Below are 24,789 nucleotides of genomic sequence, written 5' to 3'. Positions count from 1 at the left end.
AAGTAAATATGTGAGTGCAATCGTATTTGGCCGGACACGATGATGGCTGAAGCACATACAGTAGGGGGGCTATTTTTGCAGTATTTTAAAAGCATTGAAAAACGTCTACTTGGTTATTTGTAAGAAACTAAAAATGTCTATTAATAATTGAGGGATCAGAGGGTATTTATTTCATAAATTGAAACACAGTCAGACTAATTGCAATCACATTTCCTAGATGTATACCGTGAGCGTGCGTCATAAGCTACGTTATGTATCGGTTACAATAAATATCATAATAAATCGTATATTGAAATCAACATTTTAACGGGATCCTTTCAAATGTTCGCCAAGTGAACCCTCCTCCCTTTTTCATCGAGTGTACAAAGGTTCACATACATATCTCAGAACATCAAGTCTTGTTAGCTAAAGAACACCACGCGGTGTTCGTAAGTTCCTATTGATACCGGCGCCATTTTGGGCGATGCCGGGTTGGTTGCACCAGAGTCCCTTTCGGCAGTTCGAAAACCTGTGCTAACAGAGGGGCTGGTAATGTGGACCGTCAATCAAAAAGGGGGAGGGAGGTAGAGTCTTCCTTACCGGGTCACGTTGAGGTTCAGCCGGAACTTACTCGAATCCGTTAGCCCACAATATTTTTGGATTATTCAGACTGAAGCTGGTGCTGACACGAGAGCACCCCCATCTTGTGGCTATGTCGTGGTCATTTCATTAGTGATCAAGGCAGTTGTTCCTCACCGGAAGCCTGTGGGGGCCGAGGGCTCCTAGGACTCTGGTAGAATCTTCAAAACTGTGGGGATGTTGTCGGAGGTGGAGGCTCGTGCCCAGGCAGGCAAGCGCCCGAGTTGCGATACCGGACAAAGTTACTCCAGCGGCCTAGACCCGCCTTCCAGGGGGCCCAGACGCCATTTTGAGACCCTGCAGCAGCCGCCCTTCGTCGTGTCTTCAAGAGTGGCAGAGACTTCTCTGGGGCGAGAAAAAAAATGGAGCACCGTGCCGTTGGAGCAGGACATTGGCTCGGGGCGCTAGGATGCAGCTGTGGCGCCTCTACCTGGGGAGGTGGGGGAGACTCGTTCGCGCCGCCTCCCTCTCCCAGTGCACCCCACGCCATTCCTTCGAATCAGGGGTGTACATGATGACCACCCTACACCCCTGACTCGGCGAGTACTCTGGAGGACCATTGTATGTCCGGTGCTATTCAAGTATGCCCGTCGGACATTGTATGTTCTGTGCTACGGAAATAGGCCCGTCGGACATTGGATGTTCTGTGCTGCGAAAATAGGTCCGTTGGATATTGTATGTTCTGTGCTGCGCAGGTATATCCGGTGGACATTGTATGTTCTGTGCTGCGCAGGTATATCCGGTGCCCGGCTGGAGGATTTCGGCACCGGGCCGGGGGCAGGGAAACCTCCTACCTGTGGAGGTGGAAGAGGCTCGTCCGCGTCGCCTCTTCCTCCCAGCCCCACCCTGCACCAGTTCAGCCGAGGAATTTGCGATGGTCGGACCAGGAGATATGAGGGAGGGGGTCATCTGCATCCACCCCCTCCCTACTCGTGGCCCGGGGGACGCCGCCCCAGGAAGGAGAGGATGGGAGACCATTTCCCGCCGGACCCATGGAGCCTCCTGTACATTCTCGCCGGCGACCTATTTGGTCTATGGCTGTCAGCAAGCCCCGCCCCACACGTGCTGTGTGTTTCACCTTCCGGATGGGCGGGACCGTTGACCTGTTACATTTTGGGAACTTCCGGAGTGAGCGTAATATGTTTTGTATTGCTCCTATTGGTACAGTTTTACTTGAAAGAATGTTTTACTAGTTTTTCTATTTATCGTTGGTTGTGTGTTATTTTTACCGTAATTAAATCTTAAATTATATAACAGAGATTTGGCTTCCTTGAGTCCTTATTCTAACGGGGCGTTGTCTACGCAGGCCTGTAATTGCTTTTGTTTTTCAGAGTGGGGGGGGGGGGGCAGAGAGTAATCAGTCCCAGAACTCAAACATGTCGTTGAAATTGGTCTGACGAAATCTGTGCCATCGGGCATAATCAAACGTTGTAGTTCTATCTGTCTTGTCCGTGTTAGTCTGATTCGTCTTTGTCTCGCGCCTTTTCCCTTTCTGCCGGTCTGTTATTTCTGTCGGCCTTCCGCTCTTACCTATGTTCCGTAGAGTCGGGCATTGGGCTTTCCAGTGCCCGAGTCTTTTACAAAAAGCACATTGGTTTTGCCTTAAGTCTGTTCGTCCTGCGCGTAGTGTCGGGGGGTTACTTTCGGGTCGTTGTGTCTCGGGGTTGTCCTGTCGGTACGTCCCTTTACACTGTTCCCTTTTTGTGTCTAATCCTCGGAACTGTGTCGTCGCTGCCCCTTCCTTTGGCCTACCAGACGCTTGGAAGGTTGCCTGTCGCGTTCCCTTACCTACTCTGACTTCGTCTCTTTCCTTTCGCTGCGTTGCTTCTTTGCGCCACATACCGAGACTGTCGAGCATAATAGGCGTGGTCTTGCTACTACGAAGGGCTATTTCTAACGTTTCTATTTTGTCAAGATCGAAGGATCCTACCAGTGGCCACTGTTTCTCTTGATTTGCTTTGGTATACTTGTGCCATAGCTTGCTATAGGCTATGGTAATTAATCCATACTTTGTGAACATTTCTTTATTAGGGGTGCCTTCCAGCGGAGCTAGATGGTCCACCTCTAATAAACGGTCCGGGCTGAACCAGCTATCAATCAGTGGGGAGAAGACAGGCATGACGGGTCACAATGGGGACAATAGTCAGCACTACCTATCTTATCACTGTTTGCAAAGACTAGACAGAATATTTCTATTCTACGTTGTTTGCAGGCAGTGAATACCTCAAGAACCAATATCAATCAAAAAAAAATGGTCAATGGGGAGAATAAGTAGGCCCGCAAAAAGGTCTGCGTCACCTACCCTTTCACTATCTGCAAAGAGGGAACCTATTCTTTCCTGTTTGCAGACAGAGAATCTCCAGAAAAACGATCCGTAACAGTTAATCAATGGGGAGGGGCAATTGATCAGTGGGGGAGAAAGATAGGCACGACGGGTGCGTTACTTATCCTTCACTGTTTGCAAGGGGAGAGCCGGTTGTTTCTCCGTTTGCCGACAGCGAATCTCCAAATAAATTAACAAAGAGTAATATTAGTATTTTTTTCAATCAATCAAACAATTTCTTAATTCGTCGTGTCTACACGACCTTACCCGGACCGCATGGACAGTTTCTTGTCTTCCGAATCCAGCGCCCGATCGTCCTCTTTTCTTCGTAATCCTCGCGGCACTCCTGATGGTTCCCAGTCAGGACCGTAGATCACTCGAGAGAGGTCTGTTCGGAACCAGTGAAGTTCGGATGATCGGCTGTCAGACGAGGGTCTATCGGACAGGGTACCTCCCGATCGTTGCAGTCGTTCACTCTGTCGTCAGGACCTCTCCCACTGGATCCACGAGTCGCTGATGGGCCCCGCGCTTGGGACGCCAATTGTAAAAGGGTATGTGACAACCAGTGACCAAAGACCCTTTTGTGTTGCCCGGCGGTGTCGCCTCTATTACCCACAAAATATTAATTAATGAAGAAGCAGGCGCTGGAGACTGAAAGGCAGGAAACGAGGGTTTATTCTCTCCGGAGGAGAACACATCAATTCGGACAGCAAGTATCGTCACGAGGTGCTCTAACCGCATCTCTGAGGCCTGGCCTCTTATACACAGGTTTATTGCTTTATTACATGAAACACATATCTGTCAATACTTTGATGTTCGGAAAGGCATCCTAGGAATCCCCGCTTCAAGCCCGTTCCCACACGTTTACAGTTGAAATCCCCACCCTGGTCACAACAGGTGATGATCATTGCGCAGCTGGACATTCCGCCGATTCACGGAATGTGTGGAGTTGATCGGATCTCATGGGGTGAAGGGTGTTCGATCGACCCGAGGGTCCTTTGATAGGGGGAAGCCTCCTACTGTACGGGGGTGTGATAAACAGTATCCGCAGGGCCAGGTGGCGGCCTGGGAACAAGGGAGACAAACGGGCACACACAGGAAAAGGGGTTTGTATCAAAGGACTTGGGACCATGAAAGGGATGAAGGGAGGTGTCGCGCTGGGAACAGGATGGGATTCCGAGGTAGAGCTGCGCTGAAGGGGGGGTTTATGACCTGAGGCATATGGGAGCGGGAGGGGGTTGTCAGCGCGCGAGGGATGCCTGCGAGGTTAGGAGAGAGAGAGACGCGCTGGCTATCAGCGAGGGCAGGGAGGCCATGGTGCTCAAAATGGCTGCCGCTTACGCGCAAGGCATGTGAGAGCGGGGGGGGTGATCAGTGCGTGGGGGGCTTGTGAGGGTGAAGAGCCGTGCTGGGGGTCAGAGGTGTGCAGAGGGTGGTTCTGATCAAGGCAGCTAAAGTGGAGGGGGTGTGCGACAAAGAGTGTGGCATCGGGGCAAAGGGAAGATGGCGCAGATAATGTTCACCAAACCGTATTAATTTTCCACAGCGTGTCCTTCTGAACATTGGTAACTTGCCTGCAGAAACGCTTTCGGTTTTAACTTTTGTAATTTTATACTTTGGTTTTAATGTAATGGTTTTAAGTAACCACACAATAAAGTTATTCATTCATTCATTCATTCATTCATTCATTCATTCATTCATTCATTCAAGCTTTTATGCATTCATCCCGGTAAACGACAGTCACTCTATACAATAAATCCACCATGTATAAATCTCTTAATTTCCACCAGAAAATTCACTCCATCCTTGCTGTAAGAGAAAAGGGGTCACTTAGAGTATGGTGTAGTGGGACCTCGCCATAAATGGAGGGCTACCGCCTCACCAAGCTCTCAGTTCGCTCGCCTCATTTAGATACTGGAGAAGCATGGGGTTTCCAGTGGTGAAGCCTCAGCTTGCTCAGCCTCTGGAAACTCTTCATGTGATTGCCCATCCACCAATGGGCCACCAGGCCTTACTGACAATTGCCCAGCCGAATTTAGGGGCGGAAATCCATTACTATATTTCCCAGCAGGGAAATCCTTCAATGGCCCTCAAAGGATGGGAGAAAATGCCATCTGCGCCAGTGCTATTGATTGTTCTATGTGCCTATCTTTGGATTTTTTATAAGTAAAACAAACAGAAATACCAATTGTGCATAAGCAAAATGGCATACGCTCTCCATTTCAGCAAGCCTACAGTGGGACTGCTAGTGTGGTTGCTCGAATACTGGCTTAGCGATCACTGGCAGACATCTAGGGATTTCTAAATCAAGCCTGGGGCTTCTGCCAGAAGAGCGGATGCAATGGCCTCCACTGATGTGGTGGGCCGCCCATCTTGTCTCTCCTGTATTTGGACGATATATATGCCTTTAAGTGGTGAGAGATGCACAGTTTAGTGTTAACATTCTGTCTCTCTGACTTTATGTCAATATTTGTTTCAGAAGTTAAGATGGCTATCACAACTCTTTAAAATACAAAGACACTGCCACAGAAGTAATAGGTAGAAGTAAGTGGCACAGGTTTGGTCTTTCAGGTCTGTGCGCACCTATCTCCTAATTTATTGGTGGAGACTTAGGCTTGGTATTGTTTTTGTCTTTATTCATACAAAAAAAAAGAACATGATGCACACCGTCTCATAATGCCAACTCTCTACACCCTGTATGATGTCATTAAAGATACCAGCATTGCTGCATGCATGTAACTGCTGGAGCCAAGGCTGGGATTCCCAGACCAGCTAAAAGACCCATACCTTTAGAAATTGTAAGCAAATGTTTTTACAAGACCCAGCACTGGCTGTTGTTTCTGTGTTAAACAAGGACAGGGATATAAAAGAAAAGTGCGACAAGGAGTGTACACTAACCAATAAGAAACATAGAACAAAACCAATGAAGAAATAGCTGCATGAACGGCAGAATAAAGCACAGGAACGTACAAACGTATTCAGTACATAGTGAAACATATTAATAAATATTGTGCCACGGGCACCCTGGTTGTTAGATTACACAATATTGATTACCAAAATATGATTGCACTTTTTTTATTGTATCCAAAACATTGCATACTGTCATATTTGTTAGGTTAAGCCTGGGGAGCGCATGCGCTGCTCTGTGAGGTATGCTGTATTCACCTCTGCCCACTCTCCACCCATATTTTTAATTGGCTTGCGTAATTGTCCACTGTAAACAGTGGCTTTTCATTGGACAATAAGCTTAGTAGTCCCTCCTTACTACTGCCTTGTCTTATATTGTAACCTCCCATGAGGACATCCGCTGTTATGAGTGTTGTTACTCGGTAGGCTTTAATTACAGACTCCGAGCACTAGTTACTCAAATAGCTCTGTTGCAGGCAGGACACACTCTCTCCTAACACTTAAAAAAAATTCTTTATAGCATGGGCTTCAAATGCATTTGCAATGCAATAGACCTCACATTTGCGAGAGTTTAAGCTATTGGCATTATAAGTGACAATGCCTTTTATTTATCAGTTCTAAAAACAACACATAAATAAAAGGCATTGTTATTTACAATGCCAATAGCTCAAACTCTCGTAAATGCGAAACCTAATGCATTGCAAATGCTTGTTTTTAGTATGTCCCGTGTATTTCACCCATTTATCGTCTGCATTAACATTGTATTACAATATACCTTTTTTGGTATATACTTACCAGTTATTATTTAAATTATTATTTAAAATGTTATATAGCGCGCAGTTACCCTGGGGCATCCCAGTGCTTATCAGGACAACAACAGATAAAAAACGGTAAGTCAAGTGCAATCAAGCAGGGAACAGATGTGTTTTCAGACATTTGCGAAAGCGCAAAGTGCAGGTCTCAGCGCGCAGTTTTAAAGGTAGGGAATTCCACAGCCTTGCTGTGTTCACTGAGAATCTTCTCCCGCCCGTGCGTGCCCTCTTTACTCTGGGGACTAGGAGGAGGTGTTTCTGGTCAGAACGCAGTGTTCTGTTCGCTTTGTATGGCACTGCTAGATTTCTCAGAATAGGGGGTCCTGTCCCCTGGAGAATTTTGTGGGCTGTACAGAGTGCCTTAAATTTTACTCTTTCCCGCACTGGGAGCCAGTGCAATGCCTTTAGGGCAGGTCTAGCTGACTGGGTTCTGGGGTACCCATGAGCAGCCTGGCCGCCGCGTTTTGAACCTGCTGAAGTTTGTTAAAGGTGGATTCAGGGGCACCCAAAAAGATGGCATTGCTATAGTCGAGTCGCGATGTTATCAGCGCCTGAATCAACAGCTTCCTAGATGGAAAAGGAAGAAGAGGGAAGATTTTGCGGGCTGAGCGTAACAGGGCGAAACAAACTCCTGCAGTTTTCTTAGCTTGGGTCCTGAACGAGAGATCTTGTTCCAACCAGACCCCCAAGCTCTTAATCTCCTCTTTCGTACTAGGGAGATTGCCCATACAACTAGGCCAGCTGGTCAATGGGAGTGAGGGAGCTTTATTCCCTAGCAACATTATCTCTGTCTTAGAGCCATTCAGCTTAAGAGCTGATTCATCCATCCAGGTATGAACTTCCGACAGGCATGAGTGCAGCAAATCGGGGTTCTCTACCAGTTGTGATAAGGCAACCACTAACTGTGTGTATCATCAACATAGCTGATGATCTTGATGTTATAAGGGGCCACCACATCCTCCAAGGGGGCCATGTATACATTGAACAATGTAGGGCTAAGAGAGGAGCCCTGTGGCACCCCCCACTGGAGGGGGATAGAAGTAGTCCGATTGCTGCCTTCCCAAACCTGATATGAGCGGCCGTCGAGCAATGACCTAAGCCACTTCAGAGCGGCCCCTGCCACCCCCACCTCTGACAGTCGCTGAATCAGCACCTGATGAATAACGGTGTCAAACGCCGCACTAAGGTCCAGGAGGATCACAGTTAAATATAGACAATATATTCTAAAATACATAGTTCATACTAAAAGTAAAATCACACAACTAGCCTCTCTGTAAATATGAGATGCTACTATTTCCAAATGTACAATGCTCAATTTTCAATCTTTGGGAGGGCGGAAGGCTGAGTGGGCTTTGAACTCATGGCATGCTGTTTAAGGCACAAAGGTTCAACTCTATGGTCTATTTGTCCAAGCTTCTGCATGTTGGTTAACAGCAGGACGAAGGGCCCATGCATATATTAACACTACTTTATTAATTTTGACAGGCACTTTCATCAATGTTTATTCCCAGTGTTTTCAACATACGTATTAAAATAGAAAGCTGATAGGTACAATAGTGTCATACTAATTTGAAAAAATATATCTTGAGAGGTCTCCGGCTAAAACTGAGAGCTTCGTCTATAGCAAAACCATTAGAGATGTGCATGTGCATTAGCCATGAACCCATTTCTATTAGAGTAGCACTTTATATGCATGCAGATTGTGCTAGTGCATCAAAAGTAGAGCTGAGAAGCACACTGACGCCCTCATTATTGGGTCCGGATATCATGAAGACCACGCCTCGAATATCAACATGCTTGGAGGTTTTTTTTTAATGAAGTAATATTTATTCATTTTAAGATCAGTTTCATGAAACAGATCTAATAAATAAAACGTAGATGTACATTTCAAGGTGTATCATTAGCACAAGTTTCTATGATATATATATATATATATATATATATATATATATATATATATATATATATATATATATATATATATATATATATCAAGATTATACAATATAATTAACATAATAGGATGTCGCAAAGTCATTCGATTTTGGGATATATACAATTATGTAATACAAATATTAGCAACTATTGGCATGAATGAAGTAAATATCTTAGAAGGCTAAAGAACATCCGATTTGTGTTTCCACAGCATAAAATGTAGGTCTTAACACTACACATTCTGGATCTTGACACCCAGGCCATAATATTAAGAATTTAAAACTATCAAATGTAGGCGTGCTGACATTATGAGGTAGAGGTTACAAGACCATAATATTTGTCGCTTGAAAACCTAATATTACAGTTCTCAGACTCCATAGCATTTCATGATGCCATCATGATCAGAGTTGGAGACCTTAGTAATTAGGTCTTCACACCTTAAAATGTATATTCAAACATGATTTTTGAGCCCTAAAATACATTAATATTTGGTCCGTGACTACACATGTCTGTCCGTCAAACAGAAAAGGAAAACAAAATCCAAAAAATGACCACAAAAAAATGCTTGGAAAACAACCTGATTGGCGTACAAGCACAACTTGGAAATGTAAATAACAAAAAAATAACAACATAAATATTTCCAAGTTACATCTTCAGCAAGTTTACATATTTTATGAGCGACTCACAAAAATGTTCCCGTGTAAATGTGTATGAAGTGTAAATTGTCTGCAGAATCTGTGGTTTATGAGAAGGCCGCCGCGCGCCTGCCCTGTCTCCAGTCGTAATCACATTCCTGACGCATGAAGATTACGCCTCCTCCAGAGGGCCGCGCGCGCTGGCAGGGTTGTCAAGGATAAGTGGACTATTTCATTTCAGGAGTACTCGGAGTACTGTACCAGCGGCACTGGATGAACTCGCCGTGTTTACTTTGCAAGCATGTTCTCCTCTCGGTGAAACTCGAAACCTGCTTTCAGTTTTTGCGCTGCCAAGAATGGATCATTTCTGCTCTGAAAAAGCAGTTTTTTTTATTTTTTATTGCTTAATGAAGCACATGCTGTAAATGGCTGACTCACTGTAGTGGAAATTTCAGTTGACCAGCTACGAATGGCTGTGTAGCGGCCAGCTAGTAGTGTAACACGTGCTGCGTTCCTGACAGGGTTACCACTTGGCCGTTTTTTACCCGCCTGACCTGTATGTTTTAGTTTAGGCCGGTAAAATATTGTGAAAAGCAGGGAAAATTGGTATTTTTGCTCTTTCGAAACTTAAACCTAAAACTGAAAATACATAAAGAAGTTAAAAAGTTTTCGAGAGCGGTTCTAAATCGTTTCTGAATGATTATTAGAGCAAACGGAAGGACAAATGCCATGTTACAGAAGAATCATTCATGACCATTCTGCATGAGTACTTTTTCCCCTACCACCTGTTGGCTGTTCAAAACAGTAAAATGTACTCAAATGACTGGTATGTTATTCTCATTAAAGTGCTAACCCTACCGATGCGGGGTGGCTGACATTTTATAATCACTTTATAGAATACTTCTTGCTTTGTTTGAGGGAGGGGGTGGAAACTATGGGGCATATTTACTAGTAAAGCGTGTTGTTAATCCAAAAGGCTTACAACACACATGGGGCAGATTTACAATAAGTGGCGCATCCCTGCATATTAGCAGGGATGTGCCACTTATTGTGCGCCATGCCTCCGCCACCATTGATGAGCCGCATTTACAATGCGGCGCACCAATGGGCAAAAACGGCACAGATGCGTGACGCATCTGTGCCGTAAAGGAGGCGCATTGCTGGAGTTGCGTCCCAAGCGCGACGCAGCTCCAGCAAGGCTGTGGGGGGCCCTATCTTGTTAATGCTGCGTCAATCAGCAGGGTTTTGACGCAGCATGGGCCCCAAAGTGACTGAGTGAAATTCACTTTTAGGAGGCATTCCTGCGCCGGAAGGCCCCCCCCCTCCTGCGCAGGAACGCCTCCTTCTGGCGCAGGGCTTTACAGCGTGACGTATCTCCCAGATGCATCACGTTGTAAGTACCCCACACTGTGGCGCATCTTTTATGCCGCTATTGCGTCACAAAAGTGACGCAAAGGCGGCGTAAAAGGGGGGCAGGGAGCTTGTAAATCTGCCCCTCTGTCTCTCTAGAAATGCAGGGCTGCACCATATTTACAATAATATGGTGCAGCCCTGCGTTTCCCCCTGCGCTGGAGCTAAATTTAGCTGCCTAGCGCCAACGTAGGCAACGTAGGCACCCCTGCACCATAGTGCAAGGGTGTCTGTGTTGCAAGGGAAGATTGTTTATGTGCAGGAAGGTGTCCCTACCTGCACATAAACAATCTTTAAATTGCGTTTTGTAACTTCTATGTTTGCTGCTCAATGCAGCATAAATAGAAGTTGCAAAACGTCATTTAAAAAAAATGATTGTTTATGTGCAGGAAGGGACACCTTCCTGCACATAAACAATCATTTGCGTTTTGCTGTTTCCATGTGCGTTGCACAACGCAGCTCACATGGAAACAGCAAAAACGAGGAGAAATTAAACAATTGTCCTCGTTTCGTCAGGGTAAGACCAGGTTATTCCTGGTCTTAATGTTGGCGTTGTCCCATATTTACACCACCCTTTTAACCGCATGCGCGCTAGCGCAATTCTGCTCCTGTGCTGAGTTTTTTAAAACCGCACTTTACGTGACGAGCTGGGCTCGTCATCAGCGTGCGAGGAGGCTACGCCATGACGAGCCCAGCTCGTCATCAGCGTGGAAGGGGTTAAATATACGCTGTATTACAAGTAGGGCTCCCGATTTTATGGTATTTATTTTTTTGCCATTTCCGTCTGTATTTATCCATATTTATTTTTTGGGCATTTTTTCTGTATTTATCCACATTTATTTTCGCCACCAGTAAAAGACGACGCTACAGCTGGTATTTTTCCACATTTATTTAAATTGACAATGCACACATGCGCTCACTCAAACTAGCGATTTGTTGTGGCTTTAGCAGTGCTTTAAATGGTCTGGTACTGAGTAATTTGAAAAGGAGAGTACCTGTGCTTCTCAGTGCTGCTATAAAAACACTTTAGGATAGAGTACAAGCACTTATCAGGAGCAAACATGTACCAGCGCTTCTGTATTTCCATCTAAAGCCAGCTAGAAATCTGCCTTCAAATGTCTATGGTTTTCACACAGAAAGTAAATAAGGTTACCTATATTTGTGGTGGTGTGTTTGTGTGTAGATAGACAGACAGATAGATAGATCCCAAGCTACAAGCCATGTCCTTTTGATACACATTATATATATATATATATATATATATATATATATATATATATATATATATATATATATACGTAACAATTAAGGACGTGCATGTAGCTTGGGAGCTCTCTGCTGCCAAAAGCTGTGTTCAATACCCCCCGAGGGGAACGTCGGCTCCATCTCTGCTCATAGCTGCCAAGGTTTCACATTGCTATGTGTGACATTTTCATAATTTCAGTGTAATTATGAGTGACATTTCAACGACTATGAGTGGCACATTCTCACAAGCAAAATCAAGCAATGAAGATTAGAGGAACATATAAATATCAGAAAGTACACTCATGTGAGGAAAGAGAAAATCTAAGAAGAGCTTAAAACTGCTACAAAGCACCAGAAATGGAAGGGCACCAACCAGAGATACAATGGTGACTGCATTTTTCAGTAACTGAGGGAAGGCAGACACTGCTGCTGCTCAGAAGATGACCTGATCATTCATGACCACACGCTAGCCTAAAAAGCACATTTTATAGCATGGGCCAGCTTGGTTTTAAAACTACCATCAGAACACCATCACTTCTGCATCTCTCCCACCCCGAGAAAAATACAAGCCTTCTGTTCTCATTCTAACAATTTACAAAGGCCCAGATATGATTCTTAAGTACAACTTTGCAAAGCTGCCAATTTTTTTTATTGCTTATATGTGACATTTACAGGTTGTCATTGTGTGAATGAGTGCCATTCTACTACTGAACGTGTGACACTTCGAGTGGCATTTCCTCGTGAGTAAATCAAAGTAATGATTATTAATGACTACTGTTACTTTTGTGCCTGAGAGATTTCTATTACTATAGCCAGATATATAACACAATAACTAACATACCCTAAAACCAGACAAGACCCGGTGGTGTAACTAATGCTTGTTAGCAGTATCCGATGAATGCGTAAGTAATAATGTTTTTTGTTGTGATTTAGAGTTTAAAATCATGCAATTCTGGAAATATTAGACTATGATTTAAGCATTATGAAGGTGTGTGGAAGGGAAGGATTCTTTAGAGTGCTTGAATCTATCACGGTTTTCCATTCATACTGTCCTTTGCATTTTTTCACTCTTTATATACTCTCATTCTTTCTCTTCCAACATCTCTCTGAAATTGTCTATAAGCACGTCGTGTCAGTGTTGTTAAAATCTACAAAACAGTTAGCAAAAGGAAATAGTCTTCGGGAATGCAATATGAAATAAAGGTGTGATATGTGAATAGGGTGTTTAGTTATTCTTCAGCCGTCGTTTGAGAACTTCAACTTCTTGCCAGTCTTCTCTGCTGGTTTTGCAGCAGAGGAGACTGGCCTCGGTGGACAACGATCTGCTCTCTGAATCAGACCGGCTGCCTGGGACCAAAATTATGTTTGGGGAGAGGAGGGGCTCCACTGACTGCCAGATGGCCCTTCGGTGATAACATCCTGCCAATACCACTTAAGTTAAGAGGCAGGGACAGCGTAGGGCAGCTCAGTTTAAAAGAACCAAACTGTCCGTTTCCGCCTGGAATCTATGCACTACTAGTGCATAGAAGTGACTGTCTGGGGTGACTTGCCTTAAAACAGAAAGCGAGGCACCTTCAGGTCTGTGTGATGCTGCAGCCAGTGCCCCGTCTGTATTCTGATCGCCGGATCATGTGGTTTTCTTTCATATGTGTGCACACAAGGAACGCCTGTGGGGCGGCCCGCACGACGGGGGTTGTTAAATTACAAGTTTGATCTTTGCTTAATCATTCTTCTTTTGCTGCAGCACTGAGAATTGAAGTGCTTACAGCGTGCACTGTACGGGGCCTGGGACTGGAGGAGTCAGGGGCATTGGGGGAGGCTAGGGCACGGGGTGAAACAATAAAGCCTCGTTAACATGTAAATGGTCTTTCAAAAGACCTGTGAAGTACTGGAAGCGGCTGTTTGCGCGACCGGGAAGGAATTTCCAGAAGCAGGAAGGGGCTTGCTGGATTCGAGCACAGCAGGTTGTCAACCTTTTCTAGAATTTTTCCTTTTCTAGATATAAATACAGACAAAGGAAATATAGATTTCCGTCTGTATTTATATGTAAAAATCCGTAAAAACGGAAAACCGGGAGCCCTAATTAAAAGTGACATAAGCAAAATTACACTTGTAATTCGGTGACGTGACATCTGTCACATATGTGATGGAGTATCCCTTCGAGCTACCTCTAAATAAGGCCCTTATGCTCTAACCACCTGCTGGAGTTAACATTGACTGCTTGCTGTCTGTGACTGTTCCCAAACAGAGAGCCGATGTACAAATGGAGTAACAGTTTTTCAGTTTTTATTCCCAATACGTGTGAGCACTGAGAGTGCTTGGAAACCGGCTCAATTCAAGTATCGAGTATTATAACATCCCTTGACTGAATTCCCAACCTGGCAATATCTAGCCACTGTTCTCACTTAAAAAAACAATACTTTTATTTATATTCAATGAGTGCATTTGCACATTAAATAAGCAAGGAAACATATAGGAGTATGGGTGAGTGTAAAAGCCACTGTGTACAAAGAAAACGAGCTATTCACACTTATTGCAATAGGACTAATCCAAATATTTGTAAATGACATTAGACCCTATAGCTGATTCAACATCTTTAAACGTACCAATGATTAATCTCAGCTTCTTCCTCTGTCCATTGATGAACAGCAAAACACACAAGATGATGGACGGAATGTTGCACAATGGCAAAACATTCACCCCCAGTCACAGTTCTGGGTTTAATCCATTGTTATGTTGCTCACCAAGCCACCCCAGTTCAGAAATGGCCATATGCAAATCAGTCTTGACCCTGGGCCTCATGGGAATAGTCCAGACCGAACTGCCAAGCCATGTCTTCCCTGGACCAGAATCAAGCATCCTAGGACCGGTTTCTGACTATCATCCGTCTTCAGCCAGGATAGCTTGACTCCAGTGGCTTAGGGAGCACACGACCCACGTCTGGGCATACCCTTCCCACATAGGGTGAACAGCAAAACACACAAAATGATGGACGGAATGTTGCACAATGGCAAAACATTCACCCCCAGTCACAAATCTGGGTTTAATCCATCGTTATTTTGCTCACCAAGCCACCCCAGTTCAGACATGGCCATATGCAAATCAGTCTTGACCCTGTGCCTCATGGGAACAGCCCTGACCAAACTGCCAAGCCATGTCTTCCCTGGACCAGAATCAAGCATCCTAGGACCAGTTTCTGGCTATCAGCCGTCTTCAGCCAGGATAGCTTGGCTCCAGTGGCTTCGGGAGCACGGGACTCACGTCTGGGCATACCCTTCCCACATAGGGTGAATAGCAAAACACACAAGATGATGGACGGAATGTTGCACAATGGCAAAACATTCACCCCCAGTCACAGATCTGGGTTTAATCCATCATTATTTTGCTCACCCAGCCACCCCAGTTCAGACATGGCCATAAGCAAATCACTCTTGACCTTGTGCCTCATGGTAACAGTCCAGACCGAACTGCCAAGCCATGTCTTCCTTGGACCAAGATCAAGCATCCAAACACCGGTTTCTGGCTAGCAGCCGTCTTCAGCCAGGATAGCTTGGCTCCAGTGGCTTCGGGAGCACGGGACCCAAGTCTGGGCATACCCTTCCCACGCAGGGTGAACAGCAAAACACACAAGCTGATGGACAGAATGTTGCACAAAGGCAAAACATTCACCCCAATCACAGATCTGGGTTTAATCCCATTGTTATTTTGCTCACCAAGCCACCCCAGTTCAGACATGGCTATATGCAAATCAGTCTTGACCTTGTGCCTCATGGGAACAGTCCAGACCAAACTGCCAAGCCATGTCTTCCCTGGACCAGAATCATGCATCCTACGACCGGTTTCTGGCTATCAGCCGTCTTCAGCCAGGATAGCTTGACTCCAGTGGCTTAGGGAGCATGGGACCCACGTCTGGGCATACCCTTCCCACATAGGGTGAACAGCAAAACACACAAAATGATGGACAGAATGTTGCACAATGGCAAAACATTCACCGCCAGTCACAGATCTGGGTTTAATCCATCGATATTTTGCTCACCAAGCCACCCCAGTTCAGAAATGGCCATATGCAAATCAGTCTTGACCCTGTGCCTCATGGGAACAGTCCAGACCGAACTGCCAAGCCATGTCTTCACTGGACCAGAATCAAGCATCCTCGGACTGGTTTCAGGCTATCAGCCGTCTTCAGCCAGGATAGCTTGACTCCAGTGGCTTAGGGAGCACGGGACCCACGTCTGGGCATACCCTTTCCACATAGGGTGAACAGCAAAACACACAAGATGATGGACAGAATGATGCACAATGGCAAAACATTCACCCAAGTCACTGATCTGGGTTTAATCCATCGTTATTTGCTCACCTAGCCACCCCAGTTCAGACATGGCGATATGCAAATCAGTCTTGACCCTGTGCCTCATGGGAACATTCCAGACCGAACTGCCAAGCCATGTCTTCCCTGGACCAGAATCTAGCATCCTAGGACCGGTTTCTGGCTATCAGCCATCTTCATCCAGGATAGCTTGACTCCAGTGGCTTAGGTAGTACGGAACCCATGTCTGGGCATCCCCTTTCCACATAGGGTGAACAGCAAAACACACAAGATGATGGACAGAATGATGCACAATGGCAAAACATTCACCCAAGTCACAGATCTGGGTTTAATCCATCGTTATTTGCTCACCTAGCCACCCCAGTTCAGACATGGCCATATGCAAATCAGTCTTGACCCTGTGCCTCATAGGAACGGTCCAGACCGAACTGCCAAGCCATGTCTTCCCTGGACCATAATTAAGCATCCTATTACCGGTTTCTGGCTATCAGCCGTCTTCAGCCAGGATAGCTTGACTCCAGTGGCTTAGGGAGCACGGGACCCACATCTGAGCATACACTTCCCACAAAGGGTGAACAGCAACACTCAAAAAATGATGGAAGGAATGTTGCACAATGGCAAAACATTCACCCCCAGTCACGGATCTGAGTTTAATCCATCGATATTTTGCTCACCAAGCCACCCCAGCTCAGACATGGCCATATGCAAATCAGTCTTGACCATGTGCCTCATGAGAACAGTCAGGACCGAACTGCCAAGCCATGTCTTCCCTGGACCAGAATCAAGCATCCTAGGACCGGTTTCTGGCTATCAGCCGTCTTCAGCCAGGATAGCTTGACTCCAGTGGCTTAGAGAGCACGGGACCCACGTCTGGGCATACCCTTCCCACATAGAGTGAACAGCAAAACACACAAGATGATGGACGGAATGTTGCACAATGGCAAAACATTCACCCCCAGTCACAGATCTGAGTTTAATCCATCGTTATTTTGCTCACCAAGCCTACCCAGATCAGACATGGCCATATGCAAATCAGTCCTGACCCTATGCCTCCTAGGAACAGTCCAGACCGAACTGTCAAGCCATGTTTTCCCTGGACCAGAGTCAAGCATCCTAGGACCAGTTTCTGGCTATCAGCCAGCTTCAGCTGGGATGGCTTGACTCCAGTGGCTTAGGGAGCACCGGACCCACGTCTGGGCATACCCTTCCCACATAGGGTGAACAGCAAAACACAGGAGATGATGGACGGAATGTTGCACAATGGCAAAACATTCACCCCCAATCATAGATCTGGGTTTAATCCATCGTTATTTGCTCACCTAGCCACCCCAGTTCAGACATGGCCATATGCAAATCAGTCTTGACCCTGTGCCTCATGGGAACATTCCAGACCGAACTGCCAAGCCATGTCTTCCCTGGACCAAGATCGAGCATCCAAAGACCGGTTTCTGGCTAGCAGCCGTCTTCAGCCAGGATAGCTTGGCTCCAGTGGCTTCGGGAGCACGGGACCCACGTCTGGGCATACCCTTCCCACACAGGGTGAACAGCAAAACACACAAGCTGATGGACGGAATGTTACACAAAGGCAAAACATTCACCCCAATCACAGATCAGGGTTTAATCCCATCGTTATTTTGCTCACCAAGCCACCCCAGTTGAGACATGGCTATATGCAAATCAGTCTTGACCCTGTGCCTCATGGGAACAGTCCAGACCAAACTGCCAAGCCATGTCTTCCCTGGACCAGAATCATGCATCCTACGACTGGTTTCTGGCTATCAGCCGTCTTCAGCCAGGATAGCTTGACTCCAGTGGCTTAGGGAGCACGGGACCCACGTCTGGGCATACCCTTCCCTCATAGAGTGAACAGCAAAACACACAAAATGATGGACAGAATGTTGCACAATGGCAAAACATTTACCCCCAGTCACAGATCTGAGTTTAATCCATCGTTAATTTGCTCACCAAGCCACCCCAGTTCAGACATGGCCATATGCAAATCAGTCCTGACCCTATGCCTCCTAGGTAGAGTCCAGACCGAACTGTCAAGCCATGTTTTCCCTGGACCAGAGTCAAGCATCCTAGGAGCAGTTTCAGGCTATCAGCCAGCTTCAGCCAGGATAGCTTGACTCCAGTGGCTTAGGGAGCACCGGACCCACGTCTGGGCATACCCTTCTCACATAGGGTGAACAGCAAAACACACAAGATGATGGAGGGAATGTTGCACAATGGCAAAACATTCACCCCCAATCACAGATCTGGGTTTAATCCATCGTTATTTTGCTCACGAAGCCACCCCAGTTCAGACATTGCCATATGCAAATCAGTCTTGATCCTCTGCCTCATGGGAACAGTCCATACCAAACTGCCAAGCCATGTCTTCCCTGGACCAGAATCAAACATTCTAGGACCGGTTTCTGGCTATCAGCCATCTTCAGCCAAGATAGCTTGACTCCAGTGGCTTAGGGAGCACGGGACCCACGTCTGGGCATACCCTTCCCACATAGGGTGAACAGCAAAACACACAAAATGAAGGACAGAATGTTGCACAATGGCAAAACATTCACCGCCAGTCACAGTTCTGGGTTTAATCCATAGATATTTTGCTCACCAAGCCACCCCAGTTCAGAAATGGCCATATGCAAATCAGTCTTGACCCTGTGTCTCATGGGAACAGTCCAGACCGAACTGCCAAGCCATGTCTTCACTGGACCAGAATCAAGCATCGTAGGACCGGTTTCTGGCTATCAGCCGTCTTCAGCCAGGGTAGCTTGACTCCAGTGGCTTAGGGAGCACGGGACCCACGTCTGGGCATACCCTTTCCACATAGGGTGAACAGCAAAACACACAAGATGATGGACAGAATGATGCACAATGGCAAAACATTCACCCAAGTCACAGATCTGGGTTTAATCCATCGTTATTTGCTCACCTAGCCACCCCACTTCAGACATGGCTATATGCAAATCAGCCTTGACCCTGTGCCTCATGGGAACAGTCCAGACCAAACTGCCAAGCCATGTCTTCCCTGGACCAGAATCATGCATCCTACGACCGGTTTCTGGCTATCAGCCGTCTTCAGCCAGGATAGCTTGACTCCAGTGGCTTAGGGAACACGGGATCCAAGTCTGGGCATACCCTTCCCACATAGGGTGAACAGCTAAACACACAAGATGATGGACGTCATGTTGCACAATGGCAAAACATTCACCCCCAGTCACAGATCTGGGTTTAATCCATGGTTATTTTACTCACCAAGCCACCCCAGTTCAGACATGGCCATATGCTAATCAGTCTAGACCCTGTGCCTCATAGGAACAGTCCAGACCGAACTGCCAAGCCATGTCTTCCCTGGACCAGAGTCAAGCATCCTAGGACCGGTTTCTGGCTATCAGCCGTCTTCAGCCAGGATAGCTTGACTCCAGTGGCTTAGGGAGCACGGGACCCACGTCTGGGCATACCCTTCCCACATAGAGTGAACAGCAAAACACACAAGATGATGGACGGAATGTTGCACAATGGCAAAACATTCACCCCCAGTCACAGATCTGAGTTTAATCCATCGTTATTTTGCTCACCAAGCCTACCCAGATCAGACATGGCCATATGCAAATCAGTCCTGACCCTATGCCTCCTAGGAACAGTCCAGACCGAACTGTCAAGCCATTTTTTCCCTGGACCAGAGTCAAGCATCCTAGGACCAGTTTCTGGCTATCAGCCAGCTTCAGCCGGGATAGCTTGACTCCAGTGGCTTAGGGAGCACCGGACCCACGTCTGGGCATACCCTTCCCACATAGGGTGAACAGCAAAAAACAGGAGATGATGGACGGAATGTTGCACAATGGCAAAACATTCACCCCCAATCACAGATCTGGGTTTAATCCATCGTTATTTGCTCACCTAGCCACCCCAGTTTAGACATGGCCATATGCAAATCAGTCTTGACCCTGTGCCTCATGGGAACATTCCAGACCGAACTGCCAAGCCATGTCTTCCCTGGACCAAGATCAAGCATCCAAAGACCGGTTTCTGGCTAGCAGCCGTCTTCAGCCAGGATAGCTTGGCTCCAGTGGCTTCGGGAGCACGGGACCCACGTCTGGGCATACCCTTCCCACACAGGGTGAACAGCAAAACACACAAGCTGATGGACAGAATGTTACACAAAGGCAAAACATTCACCCCAATCACAGATCAGGGTTTAATCCCATCGTTATTTTGCTCACCAAGCCACCCCAGTTGAGACATGGCTATATGCAAATCAGTCTTGACCCTGTGCCTCATGGGAACAGTCCAGACCAAACTGCCAAGCCATGTCTTCCCTGGACCAGAATCATGCATCCTACGACCGGTTTCTGGCTATCAGCCGTCTTCAGCCAGGATAGCTTGACTCCAGTGGCTTAGGGAGCACGGGACCCACGTCTGGGCATACCCTTCCCTCATAGGGTGAACAGCAAAACACACAAAATGATGGACAGAATGTTGCACAATGGCAAAACATTTACCCCCAGTCACAGATCTGAGTTTAATCCATCGTTAATTTGCTCACCAAGCCACCCCAGTTCAGACATGGCCATATGCAAATCAGTCCTGACCCTATGCCTCCTAGGTAGAGTCCAGACCGAACTGTCAAGCCATGTTTTCCCTGGACCAGAGTCAAGCATCCTAGGAGCAGTTTCAGGCTATCAGCCAGCTTCAGCCAGGATAGCTTGACTCCAGTGGCTTAGGGAGCACCGGACCCACGTCTGGGCATACCCTTCTCACATAGGGTGAACAGCAAAACACACAAGATGATGGAGGGAATGTTGCACAATGGCAAAACATTCACCCCCAATCACAGATCTGGGTTTAATCCATCGTTATTTTGCTCACGAAGCCACCCCAGTTCAGACATTGCCATATGCAAATCAGTCTTGATCCTCTGCCTCATGGGAACAGTCCATACCAAACTGCCAAGCCATGTCTTCCCTGGACCAGAATCAAACATTCTAGGACCGGTTTCTGGCTATCTGCCATCTTCAGCCAAGATAGCTTGACTCCAGTGGCTTAGGGAGTACGGGACCCACGTCTGGGCATACCCTTCCCACATAGGGTGAACAGCAAAACACACAAAATGAAGGACAGAATGTTGCACAATGGCAAAACATTCACCGCCAGTCACAGTTCTGGGTTTAATCCATAGATATTTTGCTCACCAAGCCACCCCAGTTCAGAAATGGCCATATGCAAATCAGTCTTGACCCTGTGCCTCATGGGAACAGTCCAGACCGACTGCCAAGCCATGTCTTCACTGGACCAGAATCAAGCATCGTAGGACCGGTTTCTGGCTATAAGCCGTCTTCAGCCAGGGTAGCTTGACTCCAGTGGCTTAGGGAGCACGGGACCCACGTCTGGGCATACCCTTTTCACATAGGGTAAACAGCAAAATACACAAGATGATGGACAGAATGATGCACAATGGCAAAACATTCACCCAAGTCACAGATCTGGGTTTAATCCATCGTTATTTGCTCACCTAGCCACCCCACTTCAGACATGGCTATATGCAAATCAGTCTTTACCCTGTGCCTCATGGGAACAGTCCAGACCAAACTGCCAAGCCATGTCTTCCCTGGACCAGAATCATGCATCCTACGACCGGTTTCTGGCTGTCAGCAGTCTTCAGCCAGGATAGCTTGACTCCAGTGGCTTAGGGAGCACGGGACCCACGTCTGGGCATACCCTTCCCACATAGGGTGAACAGCAAAACACACAAAATGATGGACAAAATGTTGCACAATGGCAAAACATTCACCGCCAGTTACAGTTCTGGGTTTAATCCATCAATATTTTGCTCACCAAGCCACCCCAGTTCAGAAATGGCCATATGCAAATCAGTCTTGACCCTGTGCCTCATGGGAACAGTCCAGACCGAACTGCCAAGCCATGTCTTCACTGGACCAGAATCAAGCATCCTAGGACCGGTTTCTGGCTATCAGCCGTCTTCAGCCAGGATAGCTTGAGTCCAGTGGCTTAGGTAGCACGGGACGCACGTCTGGGCATACCCTTCCCACATAGGGTGAACAGCAAAACACACAAAATGATGGACAGAATGTTGCACAATGGCAAAACATTCACCCCCAGTCACAGATCTGGGTTTAATCCACTGTTATTTTACTCACCAAGCCACCCCAGTTAAGACATGGCCATAAGCAAATCACTCTTGACCTTGTGCCTCATGGGAACAGTCCAGACCGAACTGCCAAGCCATGTCTTCCTTGGACCAAGATCAAGCATCCAAAAACCGGTTTCTGGCTAGCAGCCGTCTTCAGCCAGGATAGCTTGTCTCCAGTGGCTTCGGGAGCACGGGACCCACACCTGGGCATACCCTTCCCACACAGGGTGAACAGCAAAACACACAAGCTGATGGACGGAATGTTGTACAAAGGCAAAACATTCACCCCAATCCCAGATCAGGGTTTAATCCCATCGTTATTTTGCTCACCAAGCCACCCCAGTTCAGACATGGCTATATGCAAATCAGTCTTGACCCTGTGCCTCATGGGAACAGTCCAGACCAAACTGCCAAGCCATGTCTTCCCTGGACCAGAATCACCACGTCTGGGCATACCCTTCCCACATAGGGTGAACAGCAAAACACACAAAATGATGGATAGAATGTTGCACAATGGCAAAACATTCACCGCCAGTCACAGTTCTGGGTTTAATCCATCGATATTTTGCTCACCAAGCCACCCCAGTTCAGAAATGGCCATATGCAAATCAGTCTTGACCCTGTGCCTCATGGGAACAGTCCAGACCGAACTGCCAAGCCATGTCTTCACTGGACCAGAATCAAGCATCCTAGGACCGGTTTCTGGCTATCAGCCGTCTTCAGCCAGGATAGCTTGACTCCATAGGCTTAGGGAGCACGGGACCCACGTCTGGGCATACCCTTCCCACATAGGATGAACAGCAAAACACACAATATGATGGACGTAATGTTGCACAATGGCAAAACATTCACCCCCAGTAATAGATCTGGGTTTAATCCATCATTATTTTTACTCACCAAGGCACCTCAGTTCAGACATGGCCATATGCAAATCAGTCTTGACCCTGTGCCTCATGGGAACAGTCCAGACCGAACTGCCAAGCCATGTCTTCACTGGACCAGAATCAAGCATCCTAGGACCGGTTTCTGGCTATCAGCCGTCTTCAGCCAGGATAGCTTGACTCCATAGGCTTAGGGAGCACGGGACCCACGTCTGGGCATACCCTTCCCAAATAGGGTGAACAGCAAAACGCACAAGATGATGGACGGAATGTTGCACAATGGCAAACCATTCACCCCCAGTCACAGATCTGAGTTTAATCCATCGTTATTTTGCTCACCAAGCACCCTATTTCAGACATGGCCATATGGAAATCAGTCTTAACCCTATGCCTCCTAGGAACAGTCCAGACCGAACTGTCAAGCCATGTTTTCACTGGACCAGAGTCAAGCATCCTAGGACCAGTTTCTGGCTATCAGCCAGCTTCAGCCAGGATAGCTTGACTCCAGTGGCTTAGGGAGCACAGGACCCACCTCTGGGCATACCCTTACCACATAGGGTGAACAGCAAAACACACGAGATGATGGACGGAATGTTGCACAATGGCAAAACAGTCACCCCCAATCACAGATCTGGGTTTAATCCATCGTTATTTTGCTCACCAAGCCATCCCAGTTCAGACATTGCCATATGCAAATCAGTCTTGATCCTCTGCCTCATGGGAACAGTACCGACCTGAACTGCCAAGCCAAGTCTTCCCTGGACCAGAATCAAGCATCCTAGGACCAGTTTCTGGCTATCAGACGTCTTCAGCCAGAATAGCTTGACTCCAGTGCCTTAGGGAGCACGGGACCCACGTCTGGGCATACCCTTCCCACATACGGTGAACAGCAAAACACACAAGATGATGGACGAAATGTTGCACAATGGCAAAACATTCACCCCCAGTCACAGATCTGAGTGTAATCCATCGTTATTTTGCTAACCAAGCCACCCCAGTTCAGACATGGCCATATGCAAATCAGTCTTGACCCTATGCCTCCTAGGAACAGTCCAGATCGAACTGTCAAGCCATGTTTTCCCTGGACCAGAGTCAAGCATCCTAGGACCAGTTTCTGGCTATTAGCCGTCTTCAGCCAGGATAGATTGACTCTAGTGGCTTAGGGAGCACGGGACTCACGTCCGGGCATACCCTTCCCACACAGGGTGAACAGCAAAACACACAAGCTGATGGACGGAATGTTACACAAAGGCAAAACATTCACCCCAATCACAGATCAGGGTTTAATCCCATCGTTATTTTGCTCACCAAGCCACCCCAGTTGAGACATGGCTATATGCAAATCAGTCTTGACCCTGTGCCTCATGGGAACAGTCCAGACCAAACTGCCAAGCCATGTCTTCCCTGGACCAGAATCATGCATCCTACGACCGGTTTCTGGCTATCAGCCGTCTTCAGCCAGGATAGCTTGACTCCAGTGGCTTAGGGAGCACGGGACCCACGTCTGGGCATACCCTTCCCTCATAGGGTGAACAGCAAAACACA

Source organism: Lissotriton vulgaris, chromosome 7 (genome assembly GCF_964263255.1).
Source record: "Lissotriton vulgaris chromosome 7, aLisVul1.2, whole genome shotgun sequence".
Classification (NCBI taxonomy): domain Eukaryota; kingdom Metazoa; phylum Chordata; class Amphibia; order Caudata; family Salamandridae; genus Lissotriton; species Lissotriton vulgaris.
This window is presented reverse-complemented; position numbering follows the sequence as displayed.